The sequence below is a fragment of the Stenella coeruleoalba genome, assembly GCF_951394435.1.
Source record: "Stenella coeruleoalba genome assembly, contig: scaffold_52, whole genome shotgun sequence".
NCBI lineage: Eukaryota > Metazoa > Chordata > Mammalia > Artiodactyla > Delphinidae > Stenella > Stenella coeruleoalba.
The window spans coordinates 152,311-172,376 of record NW_027646181.1 but is presented as its reverse complement, the minus strand read 5'-3'; the positions used below and the strand labels follow the sequence as shown (position 1 = coordinate 172,376).

General features: G+C 43.8%; 1 long non-coding RNA gene across 1 annotated transcript in view; it reads right to left on the bottom strand.

The window, feature by feature from the left end:
* Positions 1 to 20,066, bottom strand: part of LOC307181276 — a 2,057,065-nt gene that overhangs the window by 2,014,644 nt on the left and 22,355 nt on the right. The gene's annotated exons all lie outside the window — the stretch shown is intronic.

Below are 20,066 nucleotides of genomic sequence, written 5' to 3'. Positions count from 1 at the left end.
ATAAAGTTCCTTAAGCCAAATATGGAATAGACAAGAGCTACTCCTTGCTCAACGAAATGGACTCAACACCGCATATTAAACGCCTAAGAATGTACCTGACTAGTAAGTATCTTAAAACCTATGGATTGCTATGTCTCCGAAAGAGAATCAAGCATGTGTACAGGGGCATAAACGCAGCAGTGATAGGACTGCAGAGGTTCGGTGAGCAAATGAAGACCCTTTGAAGTCATATTGCATGGTACCCATTCCACGGGTTTCAACTACCCTGGTTTAAGGTATGATTCCTTCAGCTAAAACATGCATGTGGAACCTAGAGTATGATCAACCATGTGATCGGGAGACGTGTTCAAATATGTCTCAGTTTTCCTCCCCTGGTACTCGGGTGCAACATTCCAGACGCTTTACTAACACTCTCCCACACTTGGAGAGTCAGTCCCTTTAACCTCCTGTTTGGCCCAGTTTGCAATTTCTGCGGAAGATGAACAGGAATAGCGAGAACCAATGAGAGGCTAGCTGGAGGTGTCTGGACGGGCAAATTTAACTCTCATTTCCCACCAGGAAGAGGAATTAACCAAAGGCTCAGCATGCCGGGCCGGAACCAGATTAGGGCCTGAAGCCATCCTGCGGTGTTGCGGCCAGGTCACAAGAAAGCGAGTTGAAGAAAGGAGCTCAGGGGCACTGTAATTCACAAACCTGCAGAGTTATAAATGACAGCTATCGTCCAAAAATAGACTGAAGTAAGGCTGCCAAGAGGACTTGAAAGCGGGGCAGAATTGCAGGAAACCGATTTCAGGAGGTAGACTGGAATTGCATTGAAAGCATAGGAAAAGAGGCAGAACGTCCACAATGATGCACTTGGCCAAAAAGGGCGTATGCGTTTTTTCCTGAATATATTCAGGAAAAAACGCATACGCCCTTTTTGGCCAACCAAGCAAGCTTGCAAAGGAAATCTGCACTACAATGAAGTCTCACTTCCCCCCGGTCAAAAGGGCCATCTGAAAAAAGTGTAAAATCCAGAAAGGCAGGACAGGCCATGGAGAACTGGGAGCCTTGTTATGCTGATGGGCGGGATGTAAATTGCCAACAACCACTCGGGAGAAGTGTATGGTGTTTCCTGAAACATCGAAAAAACAAAGCAACAGAGCCTAGGGCACTGCCACTTATGGTCCTATAGCTTAGGGAAATTAAAATCAAAAAGACACAGCCACCCCAAAGTTTGGGACGCCTCTGTTTACAAGAACCTCCTTTACAGTACAAGTTCAACATCGCAGAAAGTGAAAAATGGATAAAGAAGTTGTGGTATTTACTTACAAAGCAATATCACTCAGCAATGAAATCTATGTCATCAGGCCCTTAGCATCACAATGAGTGGATTCAGGTATGATGATTCTAACTGAAATAAGTCACACAGAAAAAGAAACATCATAAGATATCAGTAATACACGGAATGTAAACTTGGCTACACAGGAACTGAATTACAGAACAGAACAGGGTCTCAAATTTACAAAACCAACTTATGCTTGCTTAAGGGTAAAGGTGAGTTGGGGTGCTGCATAAAACCAGAGATTGAAATGAGCACAGATAAAGTTCCTTAAGTCAAATATGGAATAGACAAGAGCTACTCCTTGCTCAACGAAATGGACTCAACACCACATATTAAACGCCTAAGAATGTACCTGACTAGTAAGTATCTTAAAACCTATGGATTGCTATGTCTCCAAAAGAGAATCAAGCATGTGTAGAGGGGCATAAACACAGCAGTGATAGGATTGGAGAGGTTCGGTGAGCAAATGAAGACCCTTTGAAGTCATATTGCATGGTACCCATTACACGGGTCTCAACTCTCCAGGTTTAAGGTTTTCTTCCTTCAGCTAAAACATGCATGTGGAACCCAAGTATGATCAACCATGTGAACGGGAGACGTGTTCAAATATGTCTCAGTTTTCCTCCCCTGGTACTCGGGTGCAACATTCCAGACGCTTTACTAACACTCTCCCCACTTGGAGAGTCAGCGCCTTTAACCTCCTGTTTGGCCCAGTTTGCAATTTCTGCGGAAGATGAACAGGAATAGCGAGAACCAATGAGAGGCTAGCTGGAGGTGTCTGGACGGCAAATTTAACTCTCATTTCCCACCAGGAAGAGGAAATAACCAAAGGCTCAGCGTGCCGTACCGGAACCAGATTAGGGCCTGAAGCCATCCAGCGGTGTTGCGGCCAGCTCAAAAGAAAGCGAGTTGAAGAAAGGAGCTCAGGGGCACTGTAATTCACAAACCTGCAGAGTTATAAATGACAGCTATCGTCCAAAAATAGACTGAAGTAAGGCTGCCAAGAGGACTTGAAAGCGGGGCAGAATTGCAGGAAACCGATTTCAGGAGGTAGACTGGAATTGCATTGAAAGCATAGGAAAAGAGGCAGAACGTCCACAATGATGCACTTGGCCAAAAAGGGCGTATGCGTTTTTTCCTGAATATATTCAGGAAAAAACGCATATGCCCTTTTTGGCCAACCAAGCAAGCTTGCAAAGGAAATCTGCACTACAATGAAGTCTCACTTCCCCCCGGTCAAAAGGGCCATCTGAAAAAAGTGTAAAATCCAGAAAGGCAGGACAGGCCATGGAGAACTGGGAGCCTTGTTATGCTGATGGGCGGGATGTAAATTGCCAACAACCACTCGGGAGAAGTGTATGGTGTTTCCTGAAACATCTAAAAAACAAAGCAACAGAACCTAGGGCACTTCCATTTATGGTCCTATAGCTTAGGGAAATTAAAATCAAAAAGACACAGCCACCCCAAAGTTTGGAACGGCTCTGTTTACAAGAACCTCGTTTACAGTACAAGTTCAACATCGCAGAAAGTGAAAAATGGATAAAGAAGTTGTGGTATTTACTTACAAAGCAATATCACTCAGCAATGAAATCTGTGTCATCAGGCCCTTAGCAGCACAATGAGTGGATTCAGGTATGATGATTCTAACTGAAGTAAGTCACACAGAAAAAGAAACATCATAAGATATCACTAATACACGGAATGTAAACTTGGCTACACAGGAACTGAATTACAGAACAGAACAGGGTCTCAAATTTAGAAAACCAACTTATTCTTGCTTAAGGGTAAAGGTGAGTTGGGGTGCTGCATAAAACCAGAGATTGAAATGAGCACAGATAAAGTTCCTTAAGCCAAATATGGAATAGACAAGAGCTACTCCTTGCTCAACGAAATGGACTCAACACCGCATATTAAACGCCTAAGAATGTACCTGACTAGTAAGTATCTTAAAACCTATGGATTGCTATGTCTCCGAAAGAGAATCAAGCATGTGTACAGGGGCATAAACGCAGCAGTGATAGGATTGGAGAGGTTTGGTGAGCAAATGAAGACCCTTTGAAGTCATATTGCATGGTACCCATTACACGGGTCTTAACTCTCCAGGTTTAAGGTATTCTTCCTTCAGCTAAAACATGCATGTGGAACCCAAGTATGATCAACCATGTGAACGGGAGACGTGTTCAAATATGTCTCAGTTTTCCTCCCCTGGTACTCGGGTGCAACATTCCAGACGCTTTACTAACACTCTCCCCACTTGGAGAGTCAGCGCCTTTAACCTCCTGTTTGGCCCAGTTTGCAATTTCTGCGGAAGATGAACAGGAATAGCGAGAACCAATGAGAGACTAGCTGGAGGTGTCTGGACGGGCAAATTTAACTCTCATTTCCCACCAGGAAAAGGAAATAACCAAAGGCTCAGCGTGCCATGCCGGAACCAGATTAGGGCCTGAAGCCATCCTGCGGTGTTGCGGCCAGGTCACAAGAAAGCAAGTTGAAGAAAGGATCTCAGGGGCACTGTAATTCACAAACCTGCAGAGTTATAAATGACAGGTATCGTCCAAAAATACACTGAAGTAAGGCTGCCAAGAGGACTTGAAAGCGGGGCAGAATTGCAGGAAACCGATTTCAGGAGGTAGACTGGAATTGCATTGAAAGCATAGGAAAAGAGGCAGAACGTCCACAATGATGCACTTGGCCAAAAAGGGCGTATGCGTTTTTTCCTGAATATATTCAGGAAAAAACGCATACGCCCTTTTTGGCCAACCAAGCAAGCTTGCAAAGGAAATCTGCACTACAATGAAGTCTCACTTCCCCCCGGTCAAAAGGGCCATCTGAAAAAAGTGTAAAATCCAGAAAGGCAGGACAGGCCATGGAGAACTGGGAGCCTTGTTATGCTGATGGGCGGGATGTAAATTGCCAACAACCACTCGGGAGAAGTGTATGGTGTTTCCTGAAACATCTAAAAAACAAAGCAACAGAACCTAGGGCACTTCCACTTATGGTCCTATAGCTTAGGGAAATTAAAATCAAAAAGACACAGCCACCCCAAAGTTTGGAACGGCTCTGTTTACAAGAACCTCGTTTACAGTACAAGTTCAACATCGCAGAAAGTGAAAAATGGATAAAGAAGTTGTGGTATTTACTTACAAAGCAATATCACTCAGCAATGAAATCTGTGTCATCAGGCCCTTAGCAGCACAGTGAGTGGATTCAGGTATGATGATTCTAACTGAAATAAGTCACACAGAAAAAGAAACATCATAAGATATCAGTAATACATGGAATGTAAACTTGGCTACACAGGAACTGAATTACAGAACAGAACAGGGTCTCAAATTTAGAAAACCAACTTATTCTTGCTTAAGGGTAAAGGTGAGTTGGGGTGCTGCATAAAACCAGAGATTGAAATGAGCACAGATAAAGTTCCTTAAGCCAAATATGGAATAGACAAGAGCTACTCCTTGCTCAACGAAATGGACTCATCACCCCATATTAAACGCCTAAGAATGTTCCTGACTAGTAAGTATCTTAAAACCTATGGATTGCTATGTCTCCGAAAGAGAATCAAGCATGTGTACAGGGGCATAAACGCAGCAGTGATAGGATTGGAGAGGTTCGGTGAGCAAATGAAGACCCTTTGAAGTCATATTGCATGGTACCCATTCCACGGGTTTCAACTACCCAGGTTTAAGGTATTCTTCCTTCAGCTAAAACATGCATGTGGAACCTAGAGTATGATCAACCATGTGATCGGGAGACGTGTTCAAATATGTCTCAGTTTTCCTCCCCTGGTACTCGGGTGCAACATTCCAGACGCTTTACTAACACTCTCCCGACCTGGAGAGTCACTCCCTTTAACCTCCTGTTTTTCCCAGTTTGCAATTTCTGCGGAAGATGAACAGGAATAGCGAGAACCAATGAGAGACTAGCTGGAGGTGTCTGGACGGGCAAATTTAACTCTCATTTCCCACCAGGAAGAGGAATTAACCAAAGGCTCAGCGTGCCGTGCCGGAACCAGATTAGGGCCTGAAGCCATCCTGCGGTGTTGCGGCCAGGTCACAAGAAAGCGAGTTGAAGAAAGGAGCTCAGGGGCACTGTAATTCACAAACCTGCAGAGTTATAAATGACAGCTATCGTCCAAAAATAGACTGAAGTAAGGCTGCCAAGAGGACTTGAAAGCGGGGCAGAATTGCAGGAAACCGATTTCAGGAGGTAGACTGGAATTGCATTGAAAGCATAGGAAAAGAGGCAGAACGTCCACAATGATGCACTTGGCCAAAAAGGGCGTATGCGTTTTTTCCTGAATATATTCAGGAAAAAACACATACGCCCTTTTTGGCCAACCAAGCAAGCTTGCAAAGGAAATCTGCACTACAATGAAGTCTCACTTCCCCCCGGTCAAAAGGGCCATCTGAAAAAAGTGTAAAATCCAGAAAGGCAACAGGCCATTGAGAACTGGGAGCCTTGTTATGCTGATGGGTGGGATGTAAATTGCCAACAGACACTTGGGAGAAGTGTATGGTGTTTCCTGAAACATCTAAAAAACAAAGCAACAGAGCCTAGGGCACTTCTACTTATGGTCCTATAGCTTAGGGAAATTAAAATCAAAAAGACACAGCCACCCCAAAATTTGGAACGGCTCTGTTTACAAGAACCTCGTTTACAGTACAAGTTCAACATCGCAGAAAGTGAAAAATGGATAAAGAACTTGTGGTACTTACGTACAATGCAGTATCACTCAGCAATGAAATCTATGTCATCAGGCCCGTAGCAGCATAATGAGTAGATTCAGGTACGATGATTCTAACTGAAATAAGTCACACAGAAAAAGAAACATCATAAGATATCACTAATACACGGAATGTAAACTTGGCTACACAGGAACTGAATTACAGAACAGAACAGGGTCTCAAATTTAGAAAACCAACTTATGCTTGCTTAAGGGGAAAGGTGAGTTGGGGTGCTGCATAAAACCAGAGATTGAAATGAGCACAGATAAAGTTCCTTAAGTCAAATATGGAATAGACAAGAGCTACTCCTTGCTCAACGAAATGGACTCAACACCGCATATTAAACGCCTAAGAATGTACCTGACTAGTAAGTATCGTAAAACCTATGGATTGCTATGTCTCCAAAAGAGAATCAAGCATGTGTACAGGGGCATAAACGCAGCAGTGATAGGATTGGAGAGGTTCGGTGAGCAAATGAAGACCCTTTGAAGTCATATTGCATGGTACCCATTACACGGGTCTCAAATCTCCAGGTTTAAGGTATTCTTCCTTCAGCTAAAACATGCATGTGGAACCCAAGTATGATCAACCATGTGAACGGGAGACGTGTTCAAATATGTCTCAGTTTTCGTACCCTTGTACTCGGGTGCAACATTCCAGACGCTTTACTAACACTCTCCCCACTTGGAGAGTCAGCGCCTTTAACCTCCTGTTTGGCCCAGTTTGCAATTTCTGCGGAAGATGAACAGGAATAGCGAGAACCAATGAGAGGCTAGCTGGAGGTGTCTGGACGGGCAAATTTAACTCTCATTTCCCACCAGGAAGAGGAAATAACCAAAGGCTCAGCGTGCCGTACCGGAACCATATTAGGGCCTGAAGCCATCCAGCGGTTTTGCGGCCAGCTCAAAAGAAAGCGAGTTGAAGAAAGGAGCTCAGGGGCACTGTAATTCACAAACCTGCAGAGTTATAAATGACAGCTATCGTCCAAAAATAGACTGAAGTAAGGCTGCCAAGAGGACTTGAAAGCGGGGCAGAATTGCAGGAAACCGATTTCAGGAGGTAGACTGGAATTGCATTGAAAGCATAGGAAAAGAGGCAGAACGTCCACAATGATGCACTTGGCCAAAAAGGGCGTATGCGTTTTTTCCTGAATATATTCAGGAAAAAACGCATACGCCCTTTTTGGCCAACCAAGCAAGCTTGCAAAGGAAATCTGCACTACAATGAAGTCTCACTTCCCCCCGGTCAAAAGGGCCATCTGAAAAAAGTGTAAAATCCAGAAAGGCAGGACAGGCCATGGAGAACTGGGAGCCTTGTTATGCTGATGGGCGGGATGTAAATTGCGAACAACCACTCGGGAGAAGTGTATGGTGTTTCCTGAAACATCTAAAAAACAAAGCAACAGAACCTAGGGCACTTCCACTTATGGTCCTATAGCTTAGGGAAATTAAAATCAAAAAGACACAGCCACCCCAAAGTTTGGAACGGCTCTGTTTACAAGAACCTCGTTTACAGTACAAGTTCAACATCGCAGAAAGTGAAAAATGGATAAAGAAGTTGTGGTATTTACTTACAAAGCAATATCACTCAGCAATGAAATCTGTGTCATCAGGCCCTTAGCAGCACAATGAGTGGATTCAGGTATGATGATTCTAACTGAAGTAAGTCACACAGAAAAAGAAACATCATAAGATATCAGTAATACACGGAATGTAAACTTGGCTACACAGGAACTGAATTACAGAACAGAACAGGGTCTCAAATTTAGAAAACCAACTTATGCTTGCTTAAGGGTAAAGGTGAGTTGGGGTGCTGCATAAAACCAGAGATTGAAATGAGCACAGATAAAGTTCCTTAAGTCAAATATGTAATAGACAAGAGCTACTCCTTGCTCAACGAAATGGACTCAACACCGCATATTAAACGCCTAAGAATGTTCCTGACTAGTAAGTATCTTAAAACCTATGGATTGCTATGTCTCCGAAAGAGAATCAAGCATGTGTACAGGGGCATAAACGCAGCAGTGATAGGATTGGAGAGGTTCGGTGAGCAAATGAAGACCCTTTGAAGTCATATTGCATGGTACCCATTCCACGGGTTTCAACTACCCAGGTTTAAGGTATTCTTCCTTCAGCTAAAACATGCATGTGGAACCTAGAGTATGATCAACCATGTGATCGGGAGATGTGTTCAAATATGTCTCAGTTTTCCTCCCCTGGTACTCGGGTGCAACATTCCAGACGCTTTACTAACACTCTCCCGACCTGGAGAGTCACTCCCTTTAACCTCCTGTTTGGCCCAGTTTGCAATTTCTGCGGAAGATGAACAGGAATAGCGAGAACCAATGAGAGACTAGCTGGAGGTGTCTGGACGGGCAAATTTAACTCTCATTTCCCACCAGGAAGAGGAATTAACCAAAGGCTCAGCGTGACGTGCCGGAACCAGATTAGGGCCTGAAGCCATCCTGCGGTGTTGCGGCCAGGTCACAAGAAAGCGAGTTGAAGAAAGGAGCTCAGGGGCACTGTAATTCACAAACTTGCAGAGTTATAAATGACAGCTATCGTCCAAAAATAGACTGATGTAATGCTGCCAAGAGGACTTGAAAGCGGGGTTGAATTGCAGGAAACCGATTTCAGGAGGTAGACTGGAATTGCATTGAAAGCATAGGAAAAGAGGCAGAACGTCCACAATGATGCACTTGGCCAAAAAGGGCGTATGCGTTTTTTCCTGAATATATTCAGGAAAAAACGCATACGCACTTTTTGGCCAACCAAGCAAGCTTGCAAAGGAAATCTGCACTACAATGAAGTCTCACTTCCCCCCGGTCAAAAGGGCCATCTGAAAAAAGTGTAAAATCCAGAAAGGCAACAGGCCATTGAGAACTGGGAGCCTTGTTATGCTGATGGGTGGGATGTAAATTGCCAACAGACACTTGGGAGAAGTGTATGGTGTTTCCTGAAACATCTAAAAAACAAAGCAACAGAGCCTAGGGCACTTCTACTTATGGTCCTATAGCTTAGGGAAATTAAAATCAAAAAGACACAGCCACCCCAAAGTTTGGAACGGCTCTGTTTACAAGAACCTCGTTTACAGTACAAGTTCAACATCACAGAAAGTGAAAAATGGATAAAGAACTTGTGGTACTTACGTACAATGCAGTATCACTCAGCAATGAAATCTATGTCATCAGGCCCGTAGCAGCATAATGAGTAGATTCAGGTACGATGATTCTAACTGAAATAAGTCACACAGAAAAAGAAACATCATAAGATATCAGTAATACACGGAATGTAAACTTGGCTACACAGGAACTGAATTACAGAACAGAACAGGGTCTCAAATTTAGAAAACCAACTTATGCTTGCTTAAGGGGAAAGGTGAGTTGGGGTGCTGCATAAAACCAGAGATTGAAATGAGCACAGATAAAGTTCCTTAAGCCAAATATGGAATAGACAAGAGCTACTCCTTGCTCAACGAAATGGACTCAACACCGCATATTAAACACCTAAGAATGTACCTGACTAGTAAGTATCTTAAAACCTATGGATTGCTATGTCTCCGAAAGAGAATCAAGCATGTGTACAGGGGCATAAACGCAGCAGTGATAGGATTGCAGAGGTTCGGTGAGCAAATGAAGACCCTTTGAAGTCATATTGCATGGTACCCATTCCACGGGTTTCAACTACCCAGGTTTAAGGTATGATTCCTTCAGCTAAAACATGCATGTGGAACCTAGAGTATGATCAACCATGTGATCGGGAGACGTGTTCAAATATGTCTCAGTTTTCCTCCCCTGGTACTCGGGTGCAACATTCCAGACGCTTTACTAACACTCTCCCCACTTGGAGAGTCAGTCCCTTTAACCTCCTGTTTGGCCCAGTTTGCAATTTCTGTGGAAGATGAACAGGAATAGCGAGAACCAATGAGAGGCTAGCTGGAGGTGTCTGGACAGGCAAATTTAACTCTCATTTCCCACCAGGAAGAGGAATTAACCAAAGGCTCAGCATGCCGGGCCGGAACCAGATTAGGGCCTGAAGCCATCCTGCGGTGTTGCGGCCAGGTCACAAGAAAGCGAGTTGAAGAAAGGAGCTCAGGGGCACTGTAATTCACAAACCTGCAGAGTTATAAATGACAGCTATCGTCCAAAAATACACTGAACTAAGGCTGCCAAGAGGACTTGAAAGCGGGGCAGAATTGCAGGAAACCGATTTCAGGAGGTAGACTGGAATTGCATTGAAAGCATAGGAAAAGAGGTAGAACGTACACAATGATGCACTTGGCCAAAAAGGGCGTATGCGTTTTTTCCTGAATATATTCAGGAGAAAACGCATACGCCCTTTTTGGCCAACCAAGCAAACTTGCAAAGGAAATCTGCACTACAATGAAGTCTCACTTCCCCCCGGTCAAAAGGGCCATCTGAAAAAAGTGTAAAATCCAGAAAGGCAGGACAGGCCATGGAGAACTGGGAGCCTTGTTATGCTGATGGGCGGGATGTAAATTGCCAACAACCACTCGGGAGAAGTGTATGGTGTTTCCTGAAACATCTAAAAAACAAAGCAACAGAACCTAGGGCACTTCCACTTATGGTCCTATAGCTTAGGGAAATTAAAATCAAAAAGACACAGCCACCCCAAAGTTTGGAACGGCTCTGTTTACAAGAACCTCGTTTACAGTACAAGTTCAACATCGCAGAAAGTGAAAAATGGATAAAGAAGTTGTGGTATTTACTTACAAAGCAATATCACTCAGCAATGAAATCTGTGTCATCAGGCCCTTAGCAGCACAATGAGTGGATTCAGGTATGATGATTCTAACTGAAATAAGTCACACAGAAAAAGAAACATCATAAGATATCAGTAATACACGGAATGTAAACTTGGCTACACAGGAACTGAATTACAGAACAGAACAGGGTCTCAAATTTACAAAACCAACTTATTCTTGCTTAAGGGTAAAGGTGAGTTGGGGTGCTGCATAAAACCAGAGATTGAAATGAGCACAGATAAAGTTCCTTAAGCCAAATATGGAATAGACAAGAGCTACTCCTTGCTCAACGAAATGGACTCAACACCCCATATTAAACGCCTAAGAATGTAACTGACTAGTAAGTATCTTAAAACCTATGGATTGCTATGTCTCTGAAAGAGAATCAAGCATGTGTACAGGGGCATAAACGCAGCAGTGATAGGATTGGAGAGGTTTGGTGAGCAAATGAAGACCCTTTGAAGTCATATTGCATGGTACCCATTACACGGGTCTTAACTCTCCAGGTTTAAGGTATTCTTCCTTCAGCTAAAACATGCATGTGGAACCCAAGTATGATCAACCATGTGAACGGGAGACGTGTTCAAATATGTCTCAGTTTTCCTCCCCTGGTACTCGGGTGCAACATTCCAGACGCTTTACTAACACTCTCCCCACTTGGAGAGTCAGCGCCTTTAACCTCCTGTTTGGCCCAGTTTGCAATTTCTGTGGAAGATGAACAGGAATAGCGAGAACCAATGAGAGACTAGCTGGAGGTGTCTGGACGGGCAAATTTAACTCTCATTTCCCACCAGGAAAAGGAAATAACCAAATGCTCAGCGTGCCGTGCCGGAACCAGATTAGGGCCTGAAGCCATCCTGCGGTGTTGCGGCCAGGTCACAAGAAAGCAAGTTGAAGAAAGGAGCTCAGGGGCACTGTAATTCACAAACCTGCAGAGTTATAAATGACAGCTATCGTCCAAAAATAGACTGAAGTAAGGCTGCCAAGAGGACTTGAAAGCGGGGCAGAATTGCAGGAAACCGATTTCAGGAGGTAGACTGGAATTGCATTGAAAGCAAAGGAAAAGAGGCAGAACGTCCACAATGATGCACTTGGCCAAAAAGGGCGTATGCGTTTTTTCCTGAATATATTCAGGAAAAAACGCATACGCCCTTTTTGGTCAACCAAGCAAGCTTGCAAAGGAAATCTGCACTACAATGAAGTCTCACTTCCCCCCGGTCAAAAGGGCCATCTGAAAAAAGTGTAAAATCCAGAAAGGCAGGACAGGCCATGGAGAACTGGGAGCCTTGTTATGCTGATGGGCGGGATGTAAATTGCCAACAACCACTCGGGAGAAGTGTATGGTGTTTCCTGAAACATCTAAAAAACAAAGCAACAGAACCTAGGGCACTTCCATTTATGGTCCTATAGCTTAGGGAAATTAAAATCAAAAAGACACAGCCACCCCAAAGTTTGGAACGGCTCTGTTTACAAGAACCTCGTTTACAGTACAAGTTCAACATCGCAGAAAGTGAAAAATGGATAAAGAAGTTGTGGTATTTACTTACAAAGCAATATCACTCAGCAATGAAATCTGTGTCATCAGGCCCTTAGCAGCACAATGAGTGGATTCAGGTATGATGATTCTAACTGAAATAAGTCACACAGAAAAAGAAACATCATAAGATATCAGTAATACACGGAATGTAAACTTGGCTACACAGGAACTGAATTACAGAACAGAACAGGGTCTCAAATTTACAAAACCAACTTATTCTTGCTTAAGGGTAAAGGTGAGTTGGGGTGCTGCATAAAACCAGAGATTGAAATGAGCACAGATAAAGTTCCTTAAGCCAAATATGGAATAGACAAGAGCTACTCCTTGCTCAACGAAATGGACTCAACACCGCATATTAAACGCCTAAGAATGTACCTGACTAGTAAGTATCTTAAAACCTATGGATTGCTATGTCTCCGAAAGAGAATCAAGCATGTGTACAGGGGCATAAACGCAGCAGTGATAGGATTGGAGAGGTTTGGTGAGCAAATGAAGACCCTTTGAAGTCATATTGCATGGTACCCATTACACGGGTCTTAACTCTCCAGGTTTAAGGTATTCTTCCTTCAGCTAAAACATGCATGTGGAACCCAAGTATGATCAACCATGTGAACGGGAGACGTGTTCAAATATGTCTCAGTTTTCCTCCCCTGGTACTCGGGTGCAACATTCCAGACGCTTTACTAACACTCTCCCCACTTGGAGAGTCAGCGCCTTTAACCTCCTGTTTGGCCCAGTTTGCAATTTCTGCGGAAGATGAACAGGAATAGCGAGAACCAATGAGAGACTAGCTGGAGGTGTCTGGACGGGCAAATTTAACTCTCATTTCCCACCAGGAAAAGGAAATAACCAAAGGCTCAGCGTGCCATGCCGGAACCAGATTAGGGCCTGAAGCCATCCTGCGGTGTTGCGGCCAGGTCACAAGAAAGCAAGTTGAAGAAAGGAGCTCAGGGGCACTGTAATTCACAAACCTGCAGAGTTATAAATGACAGCTATCGTCCAAAAATACACTGAAGTAAGGCTGCCAAGAGGACTTGAAAGCGGGGCAGAATTGCAGGAAACCGATTTCAGGAGGTAGACTGGAATTGCATTGAAAGCATAGGAAAAGAGGCAGAACGTCCACAATGATGCACTTGGCCAAAAAGGGCGTATGCGTTTTTTCCTGAATATATTCAGGAAAAAACGCATACGCCCTTTTTGGCCAACCAAGCAAGCTTGCAAAGGAAATCTGCACTACAATGAAGTCTCACTTCCCCCCGGTCAAAAGGGCCATCTGAAAAAAGTGTAAAATCCAGAAAGGCAGGACAGGCCATGGAGAACTGGGAGCCTTGTTATGCTGATGGGCGGGATGTAAATTGCCAACAACCACTCGGGAGAAGTGTATGGTGTTTCCTGAAACATCTAAAAAACAAAGCAACAGAACCTAGGGCACTTCCACTTATGGTCCTATAGCTTAGGGAAATTAAAATCAAAAAGACACAGCCACCCCAAAGTTTGGAACGGCTCTGTTTACAAGAACCTCGTTTACAGTACAAGTTCAACATCGCAGAAAGTGAAAAATGGATAAAGAAGTTGTGGTATTTACTTACAAAGCAATATCACTCAGCAATGAAATCTGTGTCATCAGGCCCTTAGCAGCACAGTGAGTGGATTCAGGTATGATGATTCTAACTGAAATAAGTCACACAGAAAAAGAAACATCATAAGATATCAGTAATACATGGAATGTAAACTTGGCTACACAGGAACTGAATTACAGAACAGAACAGGGTCTCAAATTTAGAAAACCAACTTATTCTTGCTTAAGGGTAAAGGTGAGTTGGGGTGCTGCATAAAACCAGAGATTGAAATGAGCACAGATAAAGTTCCTTAAGCCAAATATGGAATAGACAAGAGCTACTCCTTGCTCAACGAAATGGACTCATCACCCCATATTAAACGCCTAAGAATGTTCCTGACTAGTAAGTATCTTAAAACCTATGGATTGCTATGTCTCCGAAAGAGAATCAAGCATGTGTACAGGGGCATAAACGCAGCAGTGATAGGATTGGAGAGGTTCGGTGAGCAAATGAAGACCCTTTGAAGTCATATTGCATGGTACCCATTCCACGGGTTTCAACTACCCAGGTTTAAGGTATTCTTCCTTCAGCTAAAACATGCATGTGGAACCTAGAGTATGATCAACCATGTGATCGGGAGACGTGTTCAAATATGTCTCAGTTTTCCTCCCCTGGTACTCGGGTGCAACATTCCAGACGCTTTACTAACACTCTCCCGACCTGGAGAGTCACTCCCTTTAACCTCCTGTTTGGCCCAGTTTGCAATTTCTGCGGAAGATGAACAGGAATAGCGAGAACCAATGAGAGACTAGCTGGAGGTGTCTGGACGGGCAAATTTAACTCTCATTTCCCACCAGGAAGAGGAATTAACCAAAGGCTCAGCGTGCCGTGCCGGAACCAGATTAGGGCCTGAAGCCATCCTGCGGTGTTGCGGCCAGGTCACAAGAAAGCGAGTTGAAGAAAGGAGCTCAGGGGCACTGTAATTCACAAACTTGCAGAGTTATAAATGACAGCTATCGTCCAAAAATAGACTGATGTAAGGCTGCCAAGAGGACTTGAAAGCGGGGTAGAATTGCAGGAAACCGATTTCAGGAGGTAGACTGGAATTGCATTGAAAGCATAGGAAAAGAGGCAGAACGTCCACAATGATGCACTTGGCCAAAAAGGGCGTATGCGTTTTTTCCTGAATATATTCAGGAAAAAACGCATACGCACTTTTTGGCCAACCAAGCAAGCTTGCAAAGGAAATCTGCAGTACAATGAAGTCTCACTTCCCCCCGGTCAAAAGGGCCATCTGAAAAAAGTGTAAAATCCAGAAAGGCAACAGGCCATTGAGAACTGGGAGCCTTGTTATGCTGATGGGTGGGATGTAAATTGCCAACAGACACTTGGGAGAAGTGTATGGTGTTTCCTGAAACATCTAAAAAACAAAGCAACAGAGCCTAGGGCACTTCTACTTATGGTCCTATAGCTTAGGGAAATTAAAATCAAAAAGACACAGCCACCCCAAAGTTTGGAACGGCTCTGTTTACAAGAACCTCGTTTACAGTACAAGTTCAACATCACAGAAAGTGAAAAATGGATAAAGAACTTGTGGTACTTACGTACAATGCAGTATCACTCAGCAATGAAATCTATGTCATCAGGCCCGTAGCAGCATAATGAGTAGATTCAGGTACGATGATTCTAACTGAAATAAGTCACACAGAAAAAGAAACATCATAAGATATCAGTAATACACGGAATGTAAACTTGGCTACACAGGAACTGAATTACAGAACAGAACAGGGTCTCAAATTTAGAAAACCAACTTATGCTTGCTTAAGGGGAAAGGTGAGTTGGGGTGCTGCATAAAACCAGAGATTGAAATGAGCACAGATAAAGTTCCTTAAGCCAAATATGGAATAGACAAGAGCTACTCCTTGCTCAACGAAATGGACTCAACACCCCATATTAAACGCCTAAGAATGTACCTGACTAGTAAGTATCTTAAAACCTATGGATTGCTATGTCTCCGAAAGAGAATCAAGCATGTGTACAGGGGCATAAACGCAGCAGTGATAGGATTGCAGAGGTCCGGTGAGCAAATGAAGACCCTTTGAAGTCATATTGCATGGTACCCATTCCACGGGTTTCAACTACCCAGGTTTAAGGTATGATTCCTTCAGCTAAAACATGCATGTGGAACCTAGAGTATGATCAACCATGTGATCGGGAGACGTGTTGAAATATGTCTCAGTTTTCCTCCCCTGGTACTCGGGTGCAACATTCCAGACGCTTTACTAACACTCTCCCCACTTGGAGAGTCAGTCCCTTTAACCTCCTGTTTCGCCCAGTTTGCAATTTCTGTGGAAGATGAACAGGAATAGCGAGAACCAATGAGAGGCTAGCTGGAGGTGTCTGGACAGGCAAATTTAACTCTCATTTCCCACCAGGAAGAGGAATTAACCAAAGGCTCAGCATGCCGGGCCGGAACCAGATTAGGGCCTGAAGCCATCCTGCGGTGTTGCGGCCAGGTCACAAGAAAGCGAGTTGAAGAAAGGAGCTCAGGGGCACTGTAATTCACAAACCTGCAGAGTTATAAATGACAGCTATCGTCCAAAAATACACTGAACTAAGGCTGCCAAGAGGACTTGAAAGCGGGGCAGAATTGCAGGAAACCGATTTCAGGAGGTAGACTGGAATTGCATTGAAAGCATAGGAAAAGAGGCAGAACGTACACAATGATGCACTTGGCCAAAAAGGGCGTATGCGTTTTTTCCTGAATATATTCAGGAGAAAACGCATACGCCCTTTTTGGCCAACCAAGCAAACTTGCAAAGGAAATCTGCACTACAATGAAGTCTCACTTCCCCCCGGTCAAAAGGGCCATCTGAAAAAAGTGTAAAATCCAGAAAGGCAGGACAGGCCATGGAGAACTGGGAGCCTTGTTATGCTGATGGGCGGGATGTAAATTGCCAACAACCACTCGGGAGAAGTGTGTGGTGTTTCCTGAAACATCTAAAAAACAAAGCAACAGAACCTAGGGCACTTCCACTTATGGTCCTATAGCTTAGGGAAATTAAAATCAAAAAGACACAGCCACCCCAAAGTTTGGAACGGCTCTGTTTACAAGAACCTCGTTTACAGTACAAGTTCAACATCGCAGAAAGTGAAAAATGGATAAAGAAGTTGTGGTATTTACTTACAAAGCAATATCACTCAGCAATGAAATCTGTGTCATCAGGCCCTTAGCAGCACAATGAGTGGATTCAGGTATGATGATTCTAACTGAAATAAGTCACACAGAAAAAGAAACATCATAAGATATCAGTAATACACGGAATGTAAACTTGGCTACACAGGAACTGAATTACAGAACAGAACAGGGTCTCAAATTTACAAAACCAACTTATTCTTGCTTAAGGGTAAAGGTGAGTTGGGGTGCTGCATAAAACCAGAGATTGAAATGAGCACAGATAAAGTTCCTTAAGCCAAATATGGAATAGACAAGAGCTACTCCTTGCTCAACGAAATGGACTCAACACCCCATATTAAACGCCTAAGAATGTACCTGACTAGTAAGTATCTTAAAACCTATGGATTGCTATGTCTCCGAAAGAGAATCAAGCATGTGTACAGGGGCATAAACGCAGCAGTGATAGGATTGGAGAGGTTTGGTGAGCAAATGAAGACCCTTTGAAGTCATATTGCATGGTACCCATTACACGGGTCTTAACTCTCCAGGTTTAAGGTATTCTTCCTTCAGCTAAAACATGCATGTGGAACCCAAGTATGATCAACCATGTGATCGGGAGACGTGTTGAAATATGTCTCAGTTTTCCTCCCCTGGTACTCGGGTGCAACATTCCAGACGCTTTACTAACACTCTCCCCACTTGGAGAGTCAGTCCCTTTAACCTCCTGTTTGGCCCAGTTTGCAATTTCTGTGGAAGATGAACAGGAATAGCGAGAACCAATGAGAGGCTAGCTGGAGGTGTCTGGACAGGCAAATTTAACTCTCATTTCCCACCAGGAAGAGGAATTAACCAAAGGCTCAGCATGCCGGGCCGGAACCAGATTAGGGCCTGAAGCCATCCTGCGGTGTTGCGGCCAGGTCACAAGAAAGCGAGTTGAAGAAAGGAGCTCAGGGGCACTGTAATTCACAAACCTGCAGAGTTATAAATGACAGCTATCGTCCAAAAATACACTGAACTAAGGCTGCCAAGAGGACTTGAAAGCGGGGCAGAATTGCAGGAAACCGATTTCAGGAGGTAGACTGGAATTGCATTGAAAGCATAGGAAAAGAGGCAGAACGTACACAATGATGCACTTGGCCAAAAAGGGCGTATGCGTTTTTTCCTGAATATATTCAGGAGAAAACGCATACGCCCTTTTTGGCCAACCAAGCAAACTTGCAAAGGAAATCTGCACTACAATGAAGTCTCACTTCCCCCCGGTCAAAAGGGCCATCTGAAAAAAGTGTAAAATCCAGAAAGGCAGGACAGGCCATGGAGAACTGGGAGCCTTGTTATGCTGATGGGCGGGATGTAAATTGCCAACAACCACTCGGGAGAAGTGTATGGTGTTTCCTGAAACATCTAAAAAACAAAGCAACAGAACCTAGGGCACTTCCACTTATGGTCCTATAGCTTAGGGAAATTAAAATCAAAAAGACACAGCCACCCCAAAGTTTGGAACGGCTCTGTTTACAAGAACCTCGTTTACAGTACAAGTTCAACATCGCAGAAAGTGAAAAATGGATAAAGAAGTTGTGGTATTTACTTACAAAGCAATATCACTCAGCAATGAAATCTGTGTCATCAGGCCCTTAGCAGCACAATGAGTGGATTCAGGTATCATGATTCTAACTGAAATAAGTCACACAGAAAAAGAAACATCATAAGATATCAGTAATACACGGAATGTAAACTTGGCTACACAGGAACTGAATTACAGAACAGAACAGGGTCTCAAATTTACAAAACCAACTTATTCTTGCTTAAGGGTAAAGGTGAGTTGGGGTGCTGCATAAAACCAGAGATTGAAATGAGCACAGATAAAGTTCCTTAAGCCAAATATGGAATAGACAAGAGCTACTCCTTGCTCAACGAAATGGACTCAACACCCCATATTAAACGCCTAAGAATGTAACTGACTAGTAAGTATCTTAAAACCTATGGATTGCTATGTCTCCGAAAGAGAATCAAGCATGTGTACAGGGGCATAAACGCAGCAGTGATAGGATTGCAGAGGTCCGGTGAGCAAATGAAGACCCTTTGAAGTCATATTGCATGGTACCCATTCCACGGGTTTCAACTACCCAGGTTTAAGGTATGATTCCTTCAGCTAAAACATGCATGTGGAACCTAGAGTATGATCAACCATGTGATCGGGAGACGTGTTGAAATATGTCTCAGTTTTCCTCCCCTGGTACTCGGGTGCAACATTCCAGACGCTTTACTAACACTCTCCCCACTTGGAGAGTCAGTCCCTTTAACCTCCTGTTTGGCCCAGTTTGCAATTTCTGTGGAAGATGAACAGGAATAGCGAGAACCAATGAGAGGCTAGCTGGAGGTGTCTGGACAGGCAAATTTAACTCTCATTTCCCACCAGGAAGAGGAATTAACCAAAGGCTCAGCATGCCGGGCCGGAACCAGATTAGGGCCTGAAGCCATCCTGCGGTGTTGCGGCCAGGTCACAAGAAAGCGAGTTGAAGAAAGGAGCTCAGGGGCACTGTAATTCACAAACCTGCAGAGTTATAAATGACAGCTATCGTCCAAAAATACACTGAACTAAGGCTGCCAAGAGGACTTGAAAGCGGGGCAGAATTGCAGGAAACCGATTTCAGGAGGTAGACTGGAATTGCATTGAAAGCATAGGAAAAGAGGCAGAACGTACACAATGATGCACTTGGCCAAAAAGGGCGTATGCGTTTTTTCCTGAATATATTCAGGAGAAAACGCATACGCCCTTTTTGGCCAACCAAGCAAACTTGCAAAGGAAATCTGCACTACAATGAAGTCTCACTTCCCCCCGGTCAAAAGGGCCATCTGAAAAAAGTGTAAAATCCAGAAAGGCAGGACAGGCCATGGAGAACTGGGAGCCTTGTTATGCTGATGGGCGGGATGTAAATTGCCAACAACCACTCGGGAGAAGTGTGTGGTGTTTCCTGAA